The sequence below is a fragment of the Prionailurus viverrinus genome, chromosome A1, assembly GCF_022837055.1.
Source record: "Prionailurus viverrinus isolate Anna chromosome A1, UM_Priviv_1.0, whole genome shotgun sequence".
Classification (NCBI taxonomy): Eukaryota; Metazoa; Chordata; class Mammalia; order Carnivora; family Felidae; genus Prionailurus; species Prionailurus viverrinus.
The window spans coordinates 234,834,990-234,855,491 of NC_062561.1; positions in this window are offsets into that span (position 1 = coordinate 234,834,990).

Here is a 20,502-nt window from a genome sequence, read left to right on the forward strand (position 1 = left end):
AGAGGGGTGCCCGGGTGGCTCAGTCGGTTAAGCTCCCGACTTCAGCTCAGGTCATGATCTCACAGTCCATGAGTCTGAGCCCTGCATCAGACTCTGTGCTGACAGCTCAGAGCCTGGAGCCTGCTTTGGATTCTGTGTCTCCCTCTCTCTGTGCCTTTCCCCTGCTCATACTCTGTCTCTGTCTCAAAAATAAATAAAAACATCAAAATAAAATAAAATAAAATAAAATAAAATAAAATAAAATAAAAGACTAGATCATGAGCATTCCAAGCCAAAATGGCTATTCAAGATCTTATTATTTGGTAAACTCTTCATTATTTGATAGACAGTCTATAAAAATAAGATATTCCTTCTTCATAGTGAGAAAACTATGAGTCAGGGGGTTATGAGAAATTACAGGAAGCTGTACCACAAGAACAAAAGTGTCCAGGAGGGTTGAACACTCACGTGCTCTGGACTCTTCAGAGAGAGACTGAGGTATCAGATAAGACTTCTTGGAGGGGCAGCTATTTGAGATACAGCTTTACAAATAAATGTGAAAACTCACTGAATGCCATTAATACCTGGGAGAAACATGCCTGTTATTTGCATTATTTTTATGTTTCAGGGGCCCGCCTTTCCCGTGTAGTTTGCGAATTTCAAGCCCTGACTGAGTGCTACACTTGGTCTTAGGCAAAAGCTTCAGAGAACAAATGGCTCTAACTATTGAGAACTCTTAGTTAATGGACTCTGGATGAGGTTTTAGTACATAAAGTACCTTCTCTGTGACAAGCTGATGGAAAGATTAATTGTATACCTTCAGTGTTTGAAGACTCCAACCAAGTGAATTGCTTTAAATACTCAGTAACTTAACCTGCATAAAAACTGATAATAGCAATTATAAATAGAATTGTGCATACTTTATATCAAGTGCATAGACATCAGTCTGACTCAAGATGGGGCCAATATGTGATATATACAATAGTAATGAAGATTGCCATTAGAGGAATAAAAATAAGAAAACCAGCTGGATATTCTTACAGAGACCTCAAGAGAAATCTCAAGATAATGAAATGAATTTGAGTAAAAGTCAACAGCTGGATGCATGTTAGGCCACTGCCAACAACCACCGCCTCCCACCCCCCCCCCCCCGCCTCTGAGAAAAACCACACAAAACAGAAACTCTGAATCTTAGAAACATTTAGAACCAACTTTCCTACTAACTCCTATAGAGACACGGGGTGAAAGAGCCTCCTGATACACAATGAGACCAGAATGAATCAGAAGCCCTATTCCTTGCGAAAGGCTCTCTGGGTATGTAACTTTCCTTACCTGGAAATTGTTAGCATTCAATTCCGTTTCATGCCCACATTCAACTGGAATTCTGCAGGGGACAGCCTCAGACTTTCCCAACCAGACACGTCAAAAATATTCCAGCTCTGGGTAGCCTGTGATGGAAGAGAGCTACCGATTTCATCATCTTCTATCTCCAGCCAAATTATGACCCAGAAAGAAGAAAAATTCTCCTTGCGAGGTATCTCTCCATTCCTTTCGTCTTTTCTCTCTTCCCATTTTTCCCACCCCCCTTCAACAGGAGCACCGTTTGCTTTCTGCCTTCCATTTTGACTTTTCTGCTGTTGATTTCCTGCCTTAGGGAAATAGGATGGCCATCTCTTCTTCTTGTGCTCCAGTACTGAAGGACCATCTTAATCTGGAAATGTGTGAAGATCAGTATGACATCTTCAACGGCTCTTCAGATAGCCCTTTGATGCATACACCATTCCTGCGGCGGGATTTGCACCCCCTCCCCCGCCCCAAGAGTCCCCAGGCTCCCTGCCTATGAAGCAGTCACACTCAGGGAGCTCAGCACTGGTAGAATATCAGGGAAGAAAAAAAATCTGTCCTACACATTAGAGAAGGTGCGTTTTTTTTTTCTTTCTTCCCTTGGAGTTCTTTCTCAACTTCATGGGTTGGTCTTGTCACTAATAATAACTTGGTAACTCAATGAGATATGTTAGTTTTCTATTGTTGCATTAAAATTTACCACGAAAGTAATGGCTTAACCTATGCCTGTTTACCATCTCACATTTCTACAGTGGAAGTCCAGGTGGCTTAGCAGGGTCACCAGGGTCATGAGGTCACAATCTACACGTCCACCAGTCTGGGCTCTTACCTGGAGCCTCTGCTCTGGAATTTACCCTCACATGTATTCAGGCTGTCTACCACAATCAGTTCTCTGTGGGTGTAGGACTGAGGTCCCCATTCTCTTGCTGCTGTTAGCTGGATACTTAAATTATCTCTGACATTCTAGCCCATCCAGTTAATTCAGAATAATCTCCCTATTTGAAGGTCGACTAAGCAGAAAACGTAATTATATTTGCAAAATCCTATTGCCATGTAACATACTTACAAGCATGATATCTCCTCATGTTCACAGGCTCCAGAGGTTGGCTTTATGGCATCTTGGGGGAGGGGGTGTGATTTCTAGTATTCTGCCAGAACATGAAGCTCTTAGTCAAATACATATAATTTTATTTTTAATTTATTGCACCTGTCACTATCATCATAAGTTTTTTCATCAAAAGTCTTGGGCTTATTTTAGATATTAGATTTCAAAAAAAAATTTTGTGGATAACTTTACCCCTTATTTGTTTAAGTAATCTGGAGATTTCGTTTTGCTTTGTTTCTCTTTTAAATCTAAAGGCTATCGTACATCATTTTTATCAACAACTTACAATGACGGCCGTTGGGAATTTTTAAAACAGTCTTGACCTCAGATTTAATACTCACTACAAGTTTTCTTTTTATTTGTATTTTAATTTTTACTTAACTGAAAAGTCGCTGTGGATTTGATCATGTGATTCTCTCTGTAAAATCTTTCAAAATCTCTTCTGGACATTAGAGAAATCCCAATTGCCATCAGACAACACACATGATTATTTCTAACACAACCGCATTCCACAGATATCATTTCATTTTTTCTCATTCTTGCCCTCTCTTAGCTATGCAGGTCACAAAATTCTAAACACAAGTTTCAAGAACTTGAAAAGTGTTGAAATCATACAGAGTGTATTATATCACAACAACAAAACTAAATGGAAATAAGACCGATATGGGGCACCTGCGTGGCTCGGTGGGTTAAGCATCTGGCTCTTGATTATAGCTCAGGTCGTGATGTCATAGTTCATGTGTTCAAGCCCTGCACTGAACTCTGTGTACAGACAGCACAGAGCCTTCATGGGATTCTCTGTCTCCCTTTCTCTCTCCGCCCCTCCCCTGCTTGTTCTCTTTCTCTCTCTCAAAATAAATAAATAAAAACATTTAATTTAAAAAAAAAATGAAATAAGGACTGATCCCGAAAAATATCCCAAATATTTGAAAATTCAGCAACACAGTTTGAAATAATCCATGGATCGAAACAGAAGTCACAAAGGAAATTAGAATATTTTGAGCTGAATGAAAGTGGAAAGATAACATACCAATATTTGTGGATTATAACTAAAGCAATGGATAGAGGAATCATTACATTATGAAAAACCTGTATGAGAAATGGAGAAAGATGTAAAATTAATTATCTACCACAACGGTCTAGAAACAAAGAGCAAATTAACTGCAAAGAATGTAGAAGCTAAGAAAAAAATTAAATAAGCACATGAATAAAATATAAAAAGGACAGATCAGAAAAAATTAATGAAACCAAAGCTGGTTTCATATTAATCTTTGAAAAGATCAATAAAATCGACAAACCTTTAATAAGAATGGTCAAGAAGGTAGAGAAGACCCAAATTACTAATATCAGAGATGAAAGATGGGGCCATCATCACATATTCTACAAATATTAAAAGAATAATGGGGAATAATGTGAACAACGTCATGTCAATAAATTTGGCAGTCTAGGTGAAATGGACAGCTTCCTTGATATGAAACGAACACAAGAACAAATAGAAAATGTGGATAGGCCCTCAGCAACTACAGGATGCCCCTCCAGCATTCCCTCGCTGCAGGTCGGTTCTGCTGTTTCAACTCTAGTGACTAATCTCAGTTTCGGAAAATGCAGAATTGGGCTCCTTAGTGGGCCTGAGGCAAACACCTGTCACCTCTTCATCACCTTCCTGAAAGGCAATACTTCAGACTTTTAGAAAGAATGCCTTCAGTTCTCATATAGAAGCTGAGGACGGTGATGCTTCAGCCTTTCCTTGTAAAACTCCCACACCACCAACAAAATAACTAAGTAAGAGATACCTGGTATTTTGTTTTAATGAACACACCCATCACACACATATAAATATAGAAATGTCTATTTTATACGTTTACATATATATATATTTCTATATTTATATGAATATGTAAATATGTACATTTCTATATTTATGTGAATATGTATATTTTATACATTTACATTTTTATTTGTATTGGGCATAAATTTTTATTGGGCATAATGCTCCCTAAACAGCCTAGAGGACTTATGAGAGGCCAATTTCACTCCTTCCGTCCTTTCTTCCTTCTCTCCTTTTTTATTTCCTTCCCTTATCTGCTCATTTAGTATGTTCCAGATAGCAATATTCTTTAAAATATTACTTTAAATATTAGCTCAATAACACCCCTAATTGCAAATGTGACCCCCAGTTATTTAAGCAAATCAGATTCAGGCTATCTCTGTTCCCTGCGATTGATTCCAAAATGGTTCCACTTCGGGTCAATGTGGTATAAAGAAAGGTTTGCCTGTGGCTCCGGAAGAAATTCTTTCTCATTCTCCTAGGAAAATGCACTGCAATGGTCTATCTCAGGTGTGAATGAGCAATCCTGAAACCCCGGGTCCTCACAACTCCCATGCTCAGGCAACCAGCCTTGTGGGGAGCTGGGCTATAGACAGAAAGCCTGGACCCTCCATGACTCATCTGAGCCATGGAAATCATCAACACTGGGGCCAGGGGTACCTTGGATCTCCAAGGCATGAGCCCTGGATTCTTCCTTACTGTTTAAGGTAAATATGAGTTTGAAAATACCCCATATGTTTCATAGAAAAGAGAATGGGGTTGTTTCTAATTAACCAGATGATATACATTGATAATGAAAACTACCCAGTAGACTAAGTCTGGAAAGTTTATCTAAGTAGGAGACCTGGTCCCAGAGACCAGTCTTCTTTTAGTTATAGACAAATTTGTTATTTCCCTTTTCTGGTCTGTGCTTTCTCTGCTTCCTCATTCTTAATGCTTATGCAAATTAGAAAAATTATTCCGTGGGACTCGGTAAATAGGTAAATGAATGGCAATACTCACACAAAGTCAATTATAATTAAACTGATCATGCGTCCAGCTTGGTCTGATTCATTATGAGAAAGTAAGTTTTTGAATGATTTTGAATTAATACTAGACTACACCTTAGTGTAATCCAGACACCAATTATTTCAGAATATTATTTTAAATATTAAATCAATAACTCACTCTTAATTGAAGGTGTGCTCCCTGAATAATCTAGGCCAATCAAAAGCAGCCCATCCCCATTGGCACTGCTTGGATCTGGAGTGGAAACATGGCTGCCCTGGACCAGTGAAGCGTAAGGAAGGCTTGCTGCTTCAGAGGCAACTCCCGTTGCTCTCCTGGGGAATGTCCAGGAGCAACTCTTTCCATCCACAGGTTGTGAATGAGGGACACTGGAGCCCCAGGTCCCAGTGATGCCACCTTCAGGGAAGCAATCCTGGTAGGAGCTGGACTGCAGTCCAGAAGCTGGAGAGATAGAAAGTCTGGGTGCCCTGTAACTCCTCTGAGCCAGGGGACCCAACAGCACCAAGGGCAGTGCTCTCTGGAGCCTCCTGGGATCGAGTCTGGGGGCTTGCTGACTTGTTTACTAAGTATAGTTAGGGGTGGGTTTCTCCTTCTACTTCTGGAATCACCACTACATGTTCATAGGCCCTCCAAGCTGAGAGGATCAGGCTGTTCTAACTAAGCAGACGATGCACTTCGATAAACAAAAGGGCCCAGTGGACTAGATCTAGGAAGTTTGCTCTAAGTAGATCTGGTCCCAAGGCCAACTTGCCTTTTAATTATGGGCAAATTTGTTATTTCTCCTGTCTGTCCTTTGGCCATTCTTCAGTTTTAACATTCAATCAGGTGAGACAAATTACTTCGTAGGACTCAGTAGATGTGTAAGTGACTGGCAATCACCACACGAAGTCAATTATAATTAAATTTATCATGCTCCCAGCTTGGACTGATCCATCATGAGGAAGCAAGTTTTCAGACGACCTTGAATTTTAATGCCAGAATAGTATATCAGTCTTCAGTAACTTCCCTTGACGCACTACTAACAGTCAGCTAGTGGCTGTGACTTAAAATGTATTCCATTTGGAAGCCAGCCATAGGAACTCCCCTCTAGAAGTACGGGAAAAGGAAGTATGCACATAGCCCTCTTTAAAACTGCATGCCAGTAAAATTCCTAGATAAATGGATTTATAATCATATTTCACAATATGTTGATTATGGTCTTGTCGTGGTTCCAAGGAATTTTTCTACTGGTTGCACATCTTCCTGAAGTCATCAGTGAAATCTCTACATTTATGGGAGGAATTGCATGTTACGGACATGTTTTTGTGGACCTGTGTGAAGCAACTGGCAGGTGCATCCAATGAAACGTTCTCTCCCTGAGCTTTATATCCTGAGCAAACTACTTCAAGAGATGGGGCCAGTTGGCAATTACATCATCCCCAGAAGCTGTGATGGATAGCGTACAGACAAACTCTTTCCATATCATGACACTTGGTCTGATCACTGCTGCCCGGCTCACCGTGCCATCTGTCCAGTTCCCAAGCCCTGTCCTCCAGCTTTTTCTCTGAGCTCTCGAGAGAGTTCCAGTAAATCACATCTTTGATTGAGATGGCCAGAATCATTTTCCCCTGATAATAACCAGAAATGTGATTCTTAACCAACACCCAGGACTCCTACCTTCTTCCCCTTCAGAGAATTGCTATCATGTTGGTGAGTTCCCGCTACATTCCTCTGAACTGGAAAGGGAGTGGGGGGAAAGGAAGAGAGACTTTGCTGCGGTGTCTGAGGGGAATCGTGGCAAAGTAAGGTTGATCCTGGTACATCCAACTGGATAAGATAATGGCTTTGATCCCCACCATTTCCACTTGTATCTGCTCCTGTGACAGCTCACCTGGATAGTTCAGTGAGATGTGGGGAAGGAGACTGAACCCAATGGCTTTGCAGCCAGGCAGATCCAAGTACCAATTTCAAGCTTTGCCTTGGTGGTTTTCGCATTCAGGCAACTTCCTTAACCTCTTTGACTCTCATTTTCTTAATGCATATTTCACTTCACTGGCACATTACTGAAAGGATTAGAGATATTGGTGGTATTAACTGGTACATGCACGCACCATAGGCGATAGCTACTATTATTATTAATATTCGTATCATCAGATCACTTCTCTATAGGATAATACAATTGCAGAAGCTCACATTTTGGAGCTGGATGGGTCTACTTTGAAATTTGGACCTGTCAACTTACAGCGGTGTGAAAACCCAAGCATAAATGCAATTCAAACCATTGGGCAAGTACTTCACCATATTTGAGCCTCGTTTCTTTTTCTGTAAAAAGGAAATAAGCTTAATCTCATCAAGATTGTGGGAAGTCAATGAGAGAGTATTTTTAACACCCAGACCTGTCACAGCTCATAGTAGGTATGTGAATTCCATCAGTTTCCTCTTATTTTCTCTGCCGTTTCTTTTCTCTCTCTTTTTCCTTCCTCACAATCCCTCAAAAGCTAATATCTGCTTAGTCTTGTCTTCAAGACCCTGCTCAGTTTGTTTCAGCTTAACTTTTGGATGTTACCTTCAGCTCCACTAACAAATTCTCCACTCTGTCAGACCCACCTCTGACCCATCTTCTGGTTACTGTCCCTTACTGTTCCCATCTGTGCCTCTGTCACAAGCTTTGTATCCCCAGCAGCCCAGTCTACAGCTTGCTTCCTGGGCCACGTCTGCCCACACCTGCACCCAACAGCGTGACCTAACCACAGGTGTCTGTTTTGAGGACAGGAAGGTCAGTATAATGCTCTCTCTCGCTGCGGCCACAGAAACGTAGGGCCTTCTCTCTCTCATCACTGATGTTTTCACTCTTCATCTGTTCCCCAGTAAAGGAATTGACTAGTTCGTTCACTTTCTCTCTTTTCTTTGACAGTGGAACAGGACCATCTTCCTTAAACATAACAGAATTGAAGAAGACATATTTTTTGAATTTAGGAGTATATATGGCTAGCCATAAGATGGCATTCTCATAGCAAAATAGTTCCTCCTTGTCCCTTTTGTTATTTTTGTTAAAATAAATTATCTTATAAATGAACCAGAGGACTTGGATTTTTTGGGCTTCTTCTCTGTGGTTTTATGCATGATCCTTCGCCTCCTCGCCCCTAAAGAGGCTGCTGTCCTAGTGGATGAACACGTGGCCAAACCCGGTCCTGCCCCCTGCTGGCCATGTGGCCCCAGCAAAGGAGGACACCACCCCTGCTGGGTGGCTCAGGTGGGCACTATGTGGGATGTCCAGCAAAAGACGGGTATGAGCACACTTAGGCTCCCGATTACAAAGCCTGTGTTTGTGCCAAGACTCTCCTCTATTTTTTTATATTTTTTAATTTAGGTGAGAAAGACCGAGTGAGGAGCTTTCTCTAGTCCCTTCAGGGGCTCAATGTTTCTTCTTTTAAGTCACTTCCAGACACCAGATGAATAGGAACCAGCTCACACCGACTTGACAAGTCTCCTTACGAGAGGGAAGGTGTGGATGAAATGGCCTCCCAGAAGTCCTCGCGAGGACACCCTGCTTTGACAGTTTGATGGTGTGGGGAAGAAGATCCGCCAAAATGATGACTACTAGCTTAGTAAGTTAGCCAGCCCCGTTCTGCGGACGCTGATGGACACGCGAAGTCAGAGACCAAGGACGTCGAGGAAGTGAAAGCAGCCCCAGGATCGTTACCTTAATCTTACTGGTTCCCGGAGGCCCAAACCCCACTGGACAATGCCAAAGCCTGGGGGGGAGACTGCAGGTGCCATGGGGCCCAACCACAGAAGAACCCTGAGCTCAGGGGATCTGTCACCTCTTGGTAAACCGCAAGTAAGCCTGTGCTCTGGCTCCACCCAAACAGAGGGAGATTGGGTGTGGCCAGCACCACATCGTACATTCTTTTAAAAATATTTTTTCATATTTATTAATTTTTGAGAGAGAGAGGGAAAGACAGGACACGAGTGGGTTAGGGGCAGGGAGAGAGGGAGACAGAATCCGAAGCCGGCTCCAGGCTCTGAGCTGTCCGCACAGAGCCAGATGCAGGGCTGGAACTCATGAACCATGAGATCATGACCTGAACCAAAGTCGGATGCTTAACTGACTGAGCCCCCCGGCCTCCCGCCTCCTAGTACATTCTTCGCTGTGTGGCCTCACTTCTCAGAATTGCAAGCTGCAGACAAACCTGAGACGTGGCCAGGTGAAGAAACAGTGAAGGCATTGAGATGTCGGCAACTCAGCAAGATGCGTGGGAGTCAAAGGTCCTGGGGTGGGCTGCCGACAGCACCATCCACGGGTAAAATGCTGCCACGCCTATCCTTTGCCAAAACACTATTGGCCAGGGTGCATGCATGTCTTGTTTGTAGAGATTCATTTTCGTCGTTGGAAAAGAACAAACGACATGGTCATTTAATGAATTTAAAACCATATCGGGGCGCCTGGGTGGCTCAGTCGGTTAAGTATCTGACTTGGCTCAGATCACGATCTCGCAGTTTCTGAGTTCGAGCCCCGCGTGGGGCTCTGTGACGACAGCTCAGATTCTGTGCTTCAGATTCTGTCTCCCTCACTCTATGTCTCTCTCTCTCTCTCTCTCTCTCTCAAAAGTAAATAAACATAAAAATGTTCTAATAAAACCATAGGAAATTGGAAGCAAAATGGCCCATTTGAAGATATTTACTTCCACACTTACCACAAAGCGACGGAATTTATTCTGAATGTTGCAAGAGATGATAATTGTGGGAAAATTCATTGTTCAGTTAAAATGATAATTCATACAGTGTGCATTTGTTGGCAGAAAAGTCTGTAAGTTCTAAAATGTAATGATTTGTAAGAACCAAATTGAGAAGTCCCGGTTTAGCAGAACGCAATCAAAGTCTGGACTGTCATTTCCTTACGATGCCTGACACGCTGTTACAAATCAAAATTGACAAGCAACTGTTCCATGTATATATTGCTATTATCAACCATTTACTTTACAGGGATACCTGGGTGGCTGAGTCAGTTGAGCATCTCACTCTTGATTCCAGCTTAGGGTTCTGAAATTTTTTTCTCAGGGTTATGTTCTCAGGGTTATGAGATTGAGCCCCACATCAGGCTCCATGCTGAGTGTGAAACCTGCTTAAGATTCCCTCTCTCTCTGGCTCTCTCTCCCTTTGCCCGTCCTGGTACTCTCTCTCTCTCCCAAAGAGGAATAACTAAACTTAAAAGAAAAAAAAAAAAAAGGACTTTGCAAATGTGATTAAGATAGAGCTCTTGATATGGAGAGATTATCTGGATTATTTAGACAATCCCAATGCAATCACAAGGGTCAATATAAAAGGGAGGCAGGAGAGTCAGAATCAGAGAAAGAGATGGGATAACAAAAGCAGTGGTTGGAGAGAAGCACGTTGAAGGTGGAGGAAGGAGCCAGCAGCCAAGGAACCAGACAGCCTCAGGATGCTGGCAAAGGCCAGGAATGGATTCTCCCCCTGGAGCCTCCGGAGAGAAAAAGCCCAGCTGACCCCTCCACCATAGCGTGGTGTAACTGATTTTGGACCTCTGACCTCCAGAACCGTTAAGATGATAAACTGCGCTGTTTGTAACAACTAAGCGGGGAGGAATTTGTTGCAGCACTCATAAGAAACTCATACAGCTTGCATTATCCCGCTTCATCTTCGAGATGCCCCTGTTAGGTCCACACCAAGCCCCTACTGTCCTTCTCATCTCATTCGAGTGCCATGCTTTTCTTTCACACATCTTACACCCACTGCATCAGCAATTTTGTTCTGTTCTACCGCCAAAACCTGCCCAGAATTTGACCATTTCTCACCACATCCACTGCAGGCCATGGTCCATGTCCGGCACAGAATCAGATAAGATGCCTCCTTGCTGGTCTCCTTGCTCTCTACCAGACCCCCTGCAGTCCTTTAGGTACAGTTCCCCACCCCTCCATACCACGTTGGTTACACCCACCTTTGCCTCTCAATCTTTGTCCCCTCCTGTCCCCCCACCCTAGGGCACTGGGATCATTTGGTTCCAGAAGTCAACAGTCAGCTTCCAACTTTAGTGCCTGTGAGTTGGATTTTGTGCCCTCCCCCCCAAATTTACGAATTGAAATCCTAATCCCCAGTCCCTCAGAATGGGACTGTGTTTGGAGACAGGTCTTTAAAAAGGTAAAGAGCAGAAGTGAGATCATTAAAGTGGACACCAATCGCACAGAATCCCTAGAAGAAGAAGATTAGGACACAGACATGCACATAGGGAGGACACAGGGAGAAGACGGCCATCTACAAGTCAAGGAGAGAGGCCTCAGGAGAAACCAACCCCGAAGGCACCTTGATCTTTGACTTCTAGGCTCCAGAACTGTGAGAAAATACACTTCTGTAATTTAAGCTACCCAGTGTGTGGTACTTTGTTATGGCAGGCCTGGGAGACATCAGCACATTAGTACATTAGTCTCTCAGGTCTTTGCTCAAGAATCACCTTCTCGATGTTGCCATTCTTGGACAAATTTTCACCCTCTTTGCTTCTGAATTTGCATACCTGTTTCCCTGATTTATGTGTCCTTGACGCTCAGGCATTACTTAGAGCCAGCTGCAGAGAGGAGAGTGCCGTCCCCCTCATCATGAACAACTCAGATGGTATCTATGACTGAGCTATCACTTTCTGGAAGCCAAGTGTTGTCCACATGATTTACATAAATTATATCCCTTAACTTCCACAATATCTCTAGGAGGCAGAAACCCTGTTTACCCCACTTACGGATGAGGAGACTGAGGGTCATGGAGGTTGATTGTCTCACCCACAGTGGTACAGTCAGAACATTAAATGATCAAAAGTAAAAGCCACCCGAGTCCGACAATTAATCCCGGAGTCCACCCGCTCATGAGTAAGGACAACCTGGGCAGGCCTCTGCACTTTGAGCCACATGTCCAGGTAAGACACAGAGCTCGAGTGGCAGAGAACAGTACTCCCCACAGGTAAGTTCACTACCAAGACAAGAAAAGGGAGGACCTCAGCCAGTGGTGACATTCTTCTTACTCACCAACCTAGTAATGTGATAAATCCTAAGGCAGGGAGAGGAAGGTAGGACAGAGGTCAGAGTGTTACACACATTGGGCTCTGCCCACAGAGAAGGAAACGTCAGGAGTGGGAAAGAACTTTTCCATCCTAACATCATCCTTCAAGGACAAACCCAACCGCTCCTCCTTCCAAAAGATAATTGACTCTCCAGGCAGAGTTAATCTTTCTTTCCTCTGCCTCTCTTACAGTATGGGCTCTCTAATGGAATGTGCTCTCTCTTATATGATAGACATTTGTGCAGCTATCTAATATTCCCTAGTAGATTATAGGCTCATGAGGAAAGTCTTCCTATCTTAGCATTTTGTCTTGCTCTCAGTAGCTAACATTTTTCACTCATGTAGAGTAAAATCTTCATGACAAGCAAATAAATGATTGAAATTTGGAATACATATTAAGGAAAACAGATTGATATGTATTTATGTTAAACAGATGGGCTCCCTTTTCCTTCTGGCATGATGAACTTTGTTCTCAGGGTACTGAGTGCCACAGAAGAGCAAATCCTGGTTTAAATTCTCTTCATGCAGAAGGATACGAAACCAGGTTGGAACCTAACAACTCATGTTAATTGCTGAGACTGAATACACAGCCTTAGCATTTCAGATTAGCTCCTGGATTTCTAAAACAATGAACTAATTATTCAACAGTTAACAAACCAAATAGCATGAACTGGTCACAATTTTTGTAAGTATATTTGAATATTTTCTACTCTCGAATGTCTCCTTGTAGCCAATGTTTAAAACAATAAATTATTAATAGGACTGAAAATTTTCCACTGGAAGACAAGCATTCTAAATGCTTTCAATAACAAAAGTAAGTTATAGATTTGGCATTTGTAAATTCCAGCTTGAGGAACATCATTCGTTTTTGTTGGGATGAGAACATTTTGAGTTAAAGGATTAAAAGTAATACTTTCTCTTCCAATTAGGAAAAGTCAGTTATTGGGATCATGAATCATCAGACATCATTTTAGAGCACAGTGATATAAGAATGTAAACTAATTGAAATTCATAGCATTATTATTCCCCTTTGAAACATAATTTTGAAAAGGAAATAAATGCACTATTATTGATGGTAACAATTCTTTGTTGTAGTAACTGAATTAGAACTATCCACTTTATTTACCAGAAAAGACTCCTGTGGTCTTCCCTTGGGAGACCTCTCTTTGGGGCTCTCCCACACCCATGCACATTTCTAGAATGTGCCCATCATATCACCTCCACCAATTTGGCCATCTCCCCTACATTAAACACTAAGACACTTAAAAGAAGGAATGGCCACTTTCAACCAACATGGATTCTGGACAATGATGGGTATTTCAGGAATGATATTCTTTGTACTAAATAATGGCTCCCCATGGTTTTCACCGTTCCCAGACCACCTTTTGAAGCCTTAAACAATCCGGTCCTTCGTTCCTTTTCCAGCCTTAAGCTCCCAGCACTGTGTGAACCCTGAGACTGCAGAAAAGTCCCCTGCCCAGCTGTTCCCATGCCTGGGCTCATGCCCTTCCCCTCCCCAGTTCCCTCCAATGAAAGAGAACAGCCCTGTTTGGAATCAGCCAACTTTATGAATCCCAACAGTGAGAATTAACATTCCCCTCTGCCCACCCGTTATCTCTTCAATGGTTCCTTTGTTGCAGCATTATCTATTATAATGTGTTTTGTGTTTATAAATGAGCATGCCTTGGTATTCAGACACAACTGTAGGCTATTGAAGGTCAGGGACCATAGTCCCCGGCAATACCCACACAGTGCCTGACCCGTGAGGTGACATTTTAGAATTACTTCTTTAAGGCAATTTCCTCAATAAAGTAGTGTACTTACTGATAATACAGAAAGAATTATCTTGCTAACATTGGTATTCTCTGCTGTTAGAAGATCCAGCCAAAAACAATTTAGTTCTCACCACACACTATGTGGTTTTTTAATGGATATGGAGAAAAACATGTGAATAATCATCTTACTTTCTGAATGAAAATTCAAAATAACACCAGAAGGCACCGGTGACAAATCAGTTTGAAAAAGTGAATTGGTGTTAAGAGGACAATACCCAAATCCAAGAATCTAATTTAAACACATTAAGTAAGTTTCAGTTTAATTATTGGTTATTACAGTTGAAGACAGAAAAAAAAAAAAGTTCTGGACAATCCTGGAATGCATCCAAAATGAAATCAACCCTTAAAGATGCCATTTAATCAAATCTGCAAATGCAAATGTGATGACCCCAGCACTGAGGAACCCCTACCCCTGCACTGAGGTTAATGCATTGCTAATCTTTCCCAAAATGATGGCATAGAAAGCATCTTCAGGGCTCAAAAATCAGTAAGATAAGCATGGTCCACTATCAACTCTCCAAAGCTCAGTTACGTTTTTGTACACTTTCAGAAAGCACCCCTGTATCCTCTGTTATCTTAAACACAGATGGGCCCTAGGGATGTAGACAGTCCTCCAAAAGGCAATTATTTTACCCACAGAAAGTAAAAAACAGGAAGACTGCAAACAAATGGAGGCCCTTTGTTATGGACTGAACTGTGTTTCCACAAAGTTTGTATGTTGAATTCCTAACCCAATGTTTAAAAGGCCTTTAAAGAGGTAATTAAGTTAAGAGTTCCTAAAGATAGAGTCCTAAGCCAACATACCTGGTGTCCTTATAATAAGAGGAAGACACCCCAGAGATCGATCTCTCTCTCTCTCTCTCTTTCACTCTCTCTCTCTCATCCCCACCCCCAATACACAGAGAAGGCAGCATCAGAGAAACCAGCCCTGAAGGCACGCTGATCATGAACTTCTGGTCTCTGGGATTGTGAGAAAATTAATTTCTTTTGTTTAAGCCCCAAGTCTGTGGTGTTCTGCTGTGAAAACCTGAGCTGATTAATATCAGCCCGTTTCCTTTCATTCAAGTCTGTTTCACATCTCACCAATGTTGACGACCATCTTTCTGGGGAAAAAAAATATGAATTATCAGCAGTTGAAGGCCTAAAAATCAGTAGGTATTGCTAAGGAATCTGGGGGCCATGGTGCATATGGATATCTATGTGATATGAACATTGTTGGTTGAGCTGCGAATGTATTTTGTTCTACTGGGAGATTTGGGGTCACAAAGGGTTACTCTCTGAGGTCTAATGGTATACTGTTCATTGGGAAAAGTATAGCTTTGGCGTAGGTCACAGATAACTGACTTCAAATCCCAACCCTTATAGTTATGTGACCAGAGGCAATTTCCATAATTTCTCTGAGTGTCAGTTTTTCTCATTTCTACAGCGAGAGAATTCCACCTCTCTTCATTGCTAAGAGAAATGTGACGATATGGTATTCAAAGTGTCTGGCAGGGAATCAATGTCATTTTTTGGTTTTCCTTGGCATTGCATAGGGTTCCAGGATACCAGAATTTGTCAAAGCTTCTCAGCAAGCAAACACAGTGATGGGAATTCTCACTTGTCTATGTTTTAGGGTGCTCAGAACATTCTTTTGGTGGTAGGGCCAAAAGACGAAATGAACTTTGATCAGGTCACTGTTATACAAATTCCTGGACTTGACCACGAAAGATCTGGCTTCAAGACCAGGGTCTTTCACTTTCTGTGGAACTTTAGGTGATCTCTTTACCTCTGACCTCAAGTGCCTCATCTATGAAATGGGAATAACTATCTCTTTTAACTTCACAGGTGTTCGTGGGATTCAAAGGTGATAAGCAAAATCATATTACAATTTGTTGAAAGAGAAACTGGGTTCCAAAAGAAAAGAATCATTGGATTTACATGGGAATTCAGACTACAGTGACTGAGGACTCTGCATCATGTGTTCATTTAACCAATATCTACAGAAATGATTCCAGGCCCTGTGCCGGGCACAAAGTCTATGAGAGGATGAACGAGAGGAATTTGGCTCCTGCCTTCAAAGAACACTCCATCAAGGAAGCAAGACAGATATTACACCTGCAAGGAAACCAATACATATATTATTTTAAGCTATGATGAGTTCTAGAAACAGAAAGAATAAGCAGTCATGAAAAAGTATTTAGAGGATGGGGTGGGGTACTGATTTCAACTGAGGGTCAAGGTCAGCATGTCACTCCTGGGAGGACAGAGGAAAGGACAGAATCCTGGCCACTGTGATGTGAGGGGGATTGGACTCAGAGGGCAGGAAAGAAGTATATATTGGAGTCGGATACATTTTGTGGGTAGACTGGCCCGGTGGGTTTGCCTAAGCAAACAAAGGCAGCATGGCCGCCTCCCTTTATGGGGAAGGAAACAGTACAAGCAGGAGGAAGTAACACGAATCTTTTTGAATAAAAGTTTTTGCTGGACCAATAACTTTTGAAAATTATTGACAAGTCTTATTTGAAATGTGTTGAAAATTCTTCCTTTTTCTTACAGGAAGAGTAATGTAACTGCAAAAAATGAAGGCAACGTATTGCTTGGGACTGGGAGAGAAAATTGGTTATGATTTTACTCAATATTTTTTTTTTATTTTTTTTTTCAACGTTTATTTATTTTTGGGACAGAGAGAGACAGAGCATGAACGGGGGAGGGGCAGAGAGAGAGGGAGACACAGAATCGGAAACAGGCTCCAGGCTCCGAGCCATCAGCCCAGAGCCCGACGCGGGGCTCGAACTCCCGGACCGCGAGATCGTGACCTGGCTGAAGTCGGACGCTTAACCGACTGCGCCACCCAGGCGCCCCGATTTTACTCAATATTAAGCAGTCAGTTTATCTTACCGTTTTGTTTCTCACATATTAATTGAGCATAATAATAAGACTTTGTGATTGTACTTCATCCTCAATATCATAAGTTGTTATTTGCCTCTGAAACTTCTCTAAAGTTTCACTATATGTGCCTTTCACGGAAGTGTTTCTATTTTCTTCCTTCAATTTAAGTCGCCGTAATTATTTTTTTAATGTTTATTTATTTTTGAGAGAGAGAGAGAAAGAGAGCACACGCTAGCGGGGTGGGGAGCAGGGGGAGGGAGACAGAGGATCCTTAGGGGGCTCTGAACTGACAGTACGGAGCCCGACGCGGGGTTCGAAATCACGAACCGAGAGATCACAACCTGAGCCAAAGAAGCTGGATGCCTAACCAACTGAGCCACCCAGGCGCCCCCGCCATAATTATTTTAATTCTATCTCTACTTCTATTTTACATCCTATTTTTTTTCTTTTTCTTTCATTTGCCTTTATGGGACGGATCTTATTAGTGTATGAGAAACGGCAGGTTTTCATAACTTTAACGTCAACACAATAAAAATAACATTTTGACCATTTTTCCAAGGACAGAAGTTATAAAAGGAACTTTACACTGTAGATACGCCAATAAAACCAGATAGACTTTTCCAGTAAAATGCCAGCCATCAGAATCCTGAGTTACAATACTTTCAGGTTTCGATCATCGCCACATTTCAAGCTGTAATCCGCTCTTCATTATTAGTACCCTCTAAAATAGTTCTCTCTCAGTTTTATCTGCTCTCATAATACTCTGTTCTCAAGAGCTGGCAGGAAGGGAGGCTGCCTCTTCTCCCGCGAGGAGCTCGTAAGCTGTCTGTAATTCCTCACCCTCCAAATGATTTTCTTACAGCAAATGTTTCCATAAATTCCTTTCTTTTCAACTTATGAAATGATGGATTCATTTTGGAATGCATCTTTCATTCACCCGTGTGCCCATAAAAATAAATTATAGTTTACACCATCACATCGAGATAGTAATGTCACTATCTGTTGCTAGTATTAAAGATCCTATTTATACCAAATCCATATGAAATAGACTGATAGTGACAACACCAGTAATGTTATATATTTGCGTTAAGTCTCTTCTCCAGGCCTTGAAATGTGGCTAAAGTAATAAGTAATTAAGAGTCAACTTGCTCTAGGGAAACGAGTGATTTTCTACAATCCAATAACCTAATGAGAGCCCTTACGGTTCAGAGGGAGATGCTTCCAAATTCTCAAGAACTTTAACAGTGACTTCTCCGGGACACTAAGCCCTCCTTACATGCTCTCTCCAGGAAGAAAAGACAGACCTGGAGTATAGATACTCCCAGCCTCTTTCATGTTTTCAAACTGGTCAGAGCCCACAGAACCTCAAGGCACTCTGCTTAGAGTCAACAATGTCAAACTAGTTTATCTTCTCTCCGGGCCTCTAAAAATCATGTGACCTTGAGCACTGAGAAAAATGGTCATTAAATAGCCTTGGTTCTACAGGTAATATAAAATTATCCAAGGAATAAATTTGATTTTGTTTTCTCATATTGATATCTCTTCCTTTTGAGCTGAACAACACAGTTGTAAGGAGAAAAATCATAGCTATAAGTCCCCTTTCTATAACACTTCAAGGTTTACGTAAGGTTCCTATCAGTGTCTCTGTTTGGTTTTGATCCATACATCAATACCATGGGGAAGGAAGACTAGTTATTGGCTCTATTTCACAGGTGAGAAAAATAAGAAAATATGGGCGAAGTTCCAAAGCTCACATTGGGGAAATTCCAGTCCGACTCCCAGAGCTGATCCCTTTACACCATAGCATGAGCCTTCTGACTGCTCTTTCCTGACTGGAGACCGGCCATCCTTCCACGCCAGGGGGTAGGGTAGGTTCTGTGGGCTGAGAGATAAAGGATGGATAAAAACAAAGTGTGTATTAAATTATCGCAGTACTCTTCTCTATTATTTGACTTCATATGGAGCTGGCTGCATTTTGTAAAAAAAAAAAAAAGAAAAGAAAGCTATAGATGTTATTTTCTTGGTTTGGGTCACTGTGTATTAGTTGATTGCGAATCAACTCTCCCACTAAGAACAACCAGAAAGACCAGAAAAACATAAAAAGAACTATCTTTGTGTGTGTGTCTTTCTTCAACCCAAAGGCTCCTTTCTGATTTTCTCTCTGTTTTTAGTTTACGATACTAACCCTTGGTGTGTTTCTCTTCATATGAAGGGTGTGTGGGAGGTATTGTGTACATCAGTCGATGGCTTGCTGGCTCCCATGAGTCTTTTAAAGTTTTAAGCTTTAACTACTCAAATATTGCCCGTCCTCTTTTGTCATTTCCTCCTATTTTGGAGCCATAACTCAACATAGGTCACACCTTTTCAACATGTATGATGTATCTCCAAGACCCATGCCTCTATTTTCTAGGAGAAGGAGACTTCCCAACAGAAACAAAGGAGGCCAGGAGATCTGAAGGCACAAGGTACAAATTATTGAAAGAAAATAAATGTCATTTTAGATGTATCTACCCATTAAGATTCCATTTATAAATGAAAGCAAAATGAAGATATTTTCAGGCAAATAAAACCCAGGAGAATTTGTAACCAGAAGACTCTCCCTTAAAAAAAAATGATCCCAGAAGGAAGAATAAAGACAACAGGGGTAACAAAAAGCAGGAAGAATGATAAATATACAGATAAATATAAAGGAATATGGGCTTCATAAAATAGTGATATTCTACTGACCTTGAAGCACCTAGAGAATAAAAATACAGGGCAACAAAAGCATAAAACATGAAAGGAGATCTACCCACGGTAGGAGAACGAACAGTGTTTTGAATAAATCATGATGGGTCAAGTGGATATTCACATGGAAAAAAATATATTGGCTTAAACTTCATACCGTAGACAAAAATCAAGTCCAAGTAGATTCCAGATCTAAGTGACAGAGAAACAATAAAGCTTTTACAGAGTAATATGTAAGGATATATATATTTTTTTCAGTTTATACTTACATTCCAGTTTGTTAACATACAGTGTTACATTAGTCTCTGGTGTATATAGTGGATATAGTGATTCAACACTTCCATACATCACCCTGTGCTCATCACGACAAGTACACTCCTCCACCCCCATTACTTATTTAACCCATCCCCCACCCACCTCCCCTCTGGACACCATCAGTTTGTTCTCTATAATTAAGAGTATTTTTCTGGGTTTGCCTCTCTCTCTTTTTCCCCTTTGCTTATTTGCTTCTTAACTCCCACATACGAGTGAAATCATGTAGTATTTGTCTTTCTCTGACTGACTTATGTCACTTAGCGGAATACTCTCTAGCTCCATACGTTGTTGCAAATGGCAAGGTTTTGTTCTTTTTATGGCTGAGTAATATTCCAGTGTGTGTGTGTGTATTCCAATATTCCCCTTCAATTAGCTGTTGATTGGCCTCAGACTTGTGTTAGCAATTATACATTCCTGCCTGTATTTTCATTCATCATTTCTTTCTT